Below are 6,000 nucleotides of genomic sequence, written 5' to 3'. Positions count from 1 at the left end.
ATTGTATTTTAAACATAATTTCTATAAAAGTAATATCTTAAAGTTGAATTTAAATAAAAATACGTGTTTTAGTCGGATAGTAATAATAGTGACAATAATAATAATATTAACAATAATAAAGTTCCGTCCTAGATTATAATAGGTTTAAAATGAATTTCCGTCTAGCTATAGACCGTCACATTTTCACATGTGAGGCCAATATTTTCCCGACCAATCCCGTATCGACAATACATATCTACCTACCTTTATTACCACTCACTAAATTAACATTCATTCCACACAGTCACTTTTTTTGACCAATCCCAACCACTTTTCCTTTCTAAATCCCCCTTCCTTTTTCGAAAACTCCTGTAAAACAGCCAACAGAGTGCAGCAACAAAACGAGATCCAAAAACCATTTTTTGTCGAGCTTGAATCCCAGATTTCGTCTTCATTTCTCAACCATTCCTCTTAATTTTTGTACCATTCTTCTCCTTACTTCCTCCTTCATCTTTCAAGGTAATAAAGTCTCATTTTTGTGGTGGTTTCGTTTTTCGCCGTCTTATAAAAGTGTCGTCTTTTAAGTCCTCTATCCCGTTTTCTTGCTCTTTAATGAAGGATTTGAAGACCCGGAGTAAGACTCAAGCTTTGGGAACCGTTTATTCGAAGAATAGGGAGCGTTTAAGGTAACGGTGATAGGTTACTCGACAATGAGTCGATATTCTCACCCTTTCTTACTCGACTTTTCCCTGTTTATGGTAAAGTTTGAGTTTTTATTGTATTCCTTATGTATGAAGTCGAGTTTTTAATGCTCGTGGTTAATTTACATGGTTGTTTGGATACCCCTTTGACTCGTGTTCATACTGGATTCGGGTATTGGGGGGATTGCTGAGTTCACCTGCTTAGGCCGTGGTTATTATGCTGCTGTCAGTCCTGTGTTTCGTCCCTTCCTGTAGCTATTATACATCATCTAAAGCAGTGATCATGACTTTGTGACACAATCCATCAATATTATTCATCTGAGTGATGCGTTAATTTGTCAGATGAACTTTCCTAACTGCCTTGAGTAAACAAATTAGAATTGATCATCACGTGACCTTGTTTCCAATTCTTGGATATTACTATACCTATCATGCGTTGACTTACTGACCAAATTGTATGCTTTATCCATGTGGCCACTTAGTGATCTTTATTATTTCACTTGATTCAATATTAACTTGGTTGTATTGACTCTGAATTGAGATGAGTTTACTCGAGTATTGTGGAAATGGGTTGTCTTTGGTCAGTCTTGGACGCAATTTTTAGGCTGGAATTGTTGTTGGTTTGAGTCATTTTGATTACTCATGTCTTGTGTGCATATACATGAATGAATGTGGTCTTTTGTTGGGATAAATTCGGCCTTGTAACATGCTTAAAAACTTGTCTTAAGACGGCCTCATGAATTTGCTAGAAAAACCATGTATATATAAGTTGATGATGAGTGACTTTTGTGGACTATTTTTGAGTCGATCCCACGGATAATTTGAACCAAATAGTTGATTCCCGCCTCCTTTGTATATCCATGTATGAATTGGGTTGGTTGTATGTGAGAAATTTCACCCTTTTCATGCTTAAAATTTTGTCTTAAGACGGCTTCACACATTGTCTAGAAACCATGTGTATAGATTGTTGATGGGTGTATTTTGTGGACTGTTTTGAGTTGTTTTCTTGGGGATTTGAGCCAACTTGTTAATTTACGTCTCATGTGTACATACATGTATGATTTGGGTAACTATTATGGACGATTGCCGCCTTACTCGTGCTTAGAAACCGTCATAAACTCACCCGTGTTAGCCTGGACACCTGTCAATACCTGACCGTGACGACCTCCAACACCACTGAAAATATGACAGATGGACCGGCGTCGAAAAATTAGGTGGTTTAGCCACTTGAATCACTCGATTCGGAGTCCGTATGAGTAAATGGCGCCCGTTTTACCGTTTCAAGTTCTATTAATATATTTATCCTTCGTGTATGATGGTTGTTTATGCTTTTTATTCGTATCATGACCAAAGTTTTCTCTTGTTGACTCGTATGTGCTTATGGGTGGTTCGGATTTTGGTTTGTTTACGTTTAGTCTCGTGTTTTGTATAACGTGGCTCATAAATATCGTTCTTTTACATATTAGGCTTTAATTGTTGGATTTAATCGGTTTTATTTGTTGGGCTCCTATTGTCCAAATTGTTGGGCTCTTTTTGTCCTAAATTTTTGGCTCATTTTGGTAACTTGTATTAGATTTGTTTGTATTCCGTAAATTTTCACATAACGTAAATTATCCATTACCACTTGTTATATTTGATTTATCTTATTTAACCGACATGTTAAAGTATGAAATGGAATATTTATTAATATAATACAAGTATGAGATATTCATTATAAATAGTTACTTGTAGTGAGTCATATTCTAGATAATGTCTAGTATTGTTCGGTTGTGAGAGTCTTGGTTCTACCGGAATACTAGGGGTGAGCCTGAGGCCTTCTAGTTGCGGTATGAACGTCGGGAGTGATGTTCCCATCCGTACTCATGGTGATGCAGACCATAAGTATGAATGTGACATTATCATCTCGACCCTGAGTCTTGGTCTTATCGGATACTAGGGGTGAGCCAGAGGCCCTCTAGTTGCGATATGATTCGTCGGGAGTGATGTTCCCATCCGTATTCATGGTGATGCAGACCGTAAGTATGAATGTGACATTAATCATCCCGTCCCTGAGTCACGGTCCTATCGGATGCTAGGGGCGAGCCATAGGCCCTCTAGTTGCGATAAGGTCGTCGGGATTGATGTTCCCATCCGCACTTATGGTGAGATACAAGCCGTAGGTATGAATGTGACATTAATAATCCCGTTCTATGTGCTTATTTGTTGTGTGTGTTTGTTGTACTTGTTTGTTGTATTTGGTCATGTTTTAAAGGTAACCGCTGAGCCAGATACTTGTTTGTTGTGTCTCGGACATGTTTTAAAGGTAACCTCTGAGTCAGACACTTGTTTGTTGTATTTGGCCATGTTTTAAAGGTAACCGCTGAGCCAGATATTTGTTTGTTGTGTATCGGACATGTTTTAAAGGTAACCTCTGAGTCGGACACTTGTTTGTTGTATTTGGCCATGTTTTAAAGGTAACCGCTGAGCCAGGTACTTGTTTGTTGTACCTCGGACATGTTTTAAAGGTAACCTCTGAGTCGGGTACTTGTTTGTTGTATTTGACCATGTTTTAAAGGTAACCGCTGAGCCAGATACTTGTTTGTTGTACCTCGGACATGTTTTAAAGGTAACCTCTGAGTCGGGTACTTGTTTGTAGTATTTGGACATGTTTTAAAGGTAACCGCTGAGCCAGATACTTTATATGTTGTGTCTCGGACATGTTTTAAAGGTAACCTCTGAGTCGGACACTTGTTTGTAGTGTTTGGACATGTTTTAAAGGTAACCGCTAAGCCATATACTTTAGAGGTCGTGCCTTGGACATGTTTTAAAGGTAACCGCTGAGCCAAGGTACTTAAGGATTTGTATCTCGGACATGCTTTAAAGGTAGCCTCTGAGCCCGATGCTTTGCTTATTATGTGATGTTAGTAGTCCCATTTCGTGTATCGTATGTTATTTGGCTTTCAAAGTTCATGGCTAAGGTTTCCATTCACATGTTTCATGATGTTAATCTTGTTTATCCGTGACCTATGATATTCTATCGTGTTTATAGTTGTATTATCATTTATGACATTTTGGTTGGATTGTCTCATATGTATGTATCATATGCCTTATCTATGATTGACTACGCATGTTTTGAATGTTAGTCCCATGTTTCAATACTTGAATCAAATGTTTATATTCATGATGTTCTAATATGTTCTTGTTTATCTGTGTTTCGACATTTTGTGGCTGGAAGAACCTTGAGTTACTCCCCACTGACTGTGGCGTTCATGTTTACATGAATGACAGGTTGTGAAGATGCTTACGTGGGGAAGACGTGTGGGCTAGCGAGAACTAAACCTTGGACTAGTAGTTGGTTTATTAGGATTGTTTAGACTCACCTTTTATCTTTTGTCATTCGAGGGATATATTTTCCCTCACCTTTGACTATCGCGTTTGTATAATTTAATCTTTATTTCCGCATTCTTTATTTGTCTTTTAGATTTTTATGAACCCGCGCTTTATAAACTTTAAAAGTTTCAAAAATTTCCTAAAATTCCGCATTTTATAAGTTATATTTTCTACGTTATTGCGGGGGTTCACAAAATATCTTGACCCAAACTAGTATCCACTTCCAAATAAAGACTCGATCATTGACTACAATCAATTACCAACCTTGAACAATCTATTGAGATATCTAATAAAGTTCAATTTTATCAAATATCTATTTCTCATCTAATTTTAGTGAAGAAAGTCAAATCGGTTGCCTTTAATCACCCTTTCTATTACTAACACAAATTACGCAATTCAAGTTCAAGTAATGAGAAGCATTCATTCAATTGAAAAGAAGCAATAGAAATAATTAATACCAACAACGCTGTCGATATTCAAATCACAAGTTTAATCCTCTTTATGAATAAATTACGACAAACTGAGTACGATAATTTAATCACAATTGCTACTGCGATAAGATTAATATAGCAAACTGAGCATTTAATCAAATCTAGCATATGAGTTAATATAAACCCTAATTATAGTTGTACACCTGATTAAGATGAATATCAAAACTAATATTAAAGCAAGGAATTAAACAATACTCAAGATAAAGCAAAGGATTAATAATCTCACAAGAAATTACCGGAGTTTCAACTTGTTTGAATCAAGAAGAAGAGAATTAGCCTTGCATAATGGTTGCTAGAACAATATTAGGTTTTCTAGTCAAATTCATAAATATGCCTTAAATTGAAAAATAAACTTAAGTACTCTCTAAACAAAGTCAAGTAATAAAAAAGTCAAAGCAAGTCTCGGAACAAACCGAGTAAAATAAAACAATAAACACGAGTCTCGTAAAACCAAGTGGTGCGACACAGGAGTAAACAGCATGCATGCAGGTCGCGCGTCGGTCGCACGTCGGTCGCGCGTAGGTCACGCGTCGGTCATTTACAGGTCATGAATCTTGTTTTTGCTGTCTAGTTGTTCGTCATATCCGCGCCTTTTGAATGCGACATATGACCAATATTTGCACACATATCTCACGACATCTTCATAGGTCGTTGGGCCCACCTATCCTCGGACTTGGACTCCATCTTAAACATGCTAAACCGACCCAATAACTAATCAAAACTCACGAACAAGTAACCTGCAATTAAACTCCATAACACCACTTCTAACTGTCAAAAACATAATATTTATCCTCAATTAACTACGACTAAATGAGCCGTATCATAACTTTATACTAATTTGAATTTATGTAATTTAAGTCCTTGGCAAGTATAATTAGTCCATATCATAGCGTAACTTTAGTCCCTATAAGCGTAACTTAGTTCATATAACGTTGTAACTTTAACTCATGCCGCTGAAACTTTATTTTTATAACCACCCACAACCACCATCCTCACCTCCTCCAACCACCCAACCCAGGATTACGACACCACCACCACCGCCGCCTATGACCACCAGCCACCATGACGCCCAATGCAACAACCGCCACCACTCACCACCAATCTAAAAAAAACAGAGAGAGAGAGAGAAAGCCACGACATCACCACCACCACCATCCCCACAAATGGCCCCCTACAACCACCACCACAGGCCATCAGATCTGACAAAAAAAAGACAAGAACGACATCGACACCAACACCAAAAACAAAACCAAGCACCACCACAAAGCAACCACCAGATCTGAAAAAAAAGAAAAAAATAAATAAAAAAAGAAAAAAGGAGAAAGGGGAAGGAGAGGCGGCAGTTGGCATATCCAAGGAGAAATGACCCACCACCCCGACGACATCACCACCACCACCAGCCCCACACATGACACCCCAACAATAGATCTGCAAAAAAAAAGACCCACCACCCACGACAA

General features: G+C 37.8%; 1 long non-coding RNA gene across 1 annotated transcript; it reads left to right on the top strand.

Annotated features, from left to right (window-relative positions):
* The first annotated feature begins 282 nt into the window (after positions 1-282).
* On the top strand, positions 283-4,139 carry LOC141634133 (uncharacterized). Its single transcript, XR_012538886.1, has 2 exons — positions 283-665; positions 3,948-4,139. It is a non-coding gene; the product is annotated as an uncharacterized LOC141634133 (long non-coding RNA).
* The last annotated feature ends 1,861 nt before the right edge of the window (positions 4,140-6,000 follow it).

The sequence above is a fragment of the Silene latifolia genome, chromosome Y (genome assembly GCF_048544455.1).
Source record: "Silene latifolia isolate original U9 population chromosome Y, ASM4854445v1, whole genome shotgun sequence".
NCBI classification, from domain to species: Eukaryota; Viridiplantae; Streptophyta; class Magnoliopsida; order Caryophyllales; family Caryophyllaceae; genus Silene; species Silene latifolia.
Note: the sequence above shows the minus strand (reverse complement) of the source record. Positions and strands in the feature narration are given on the sequence as shown.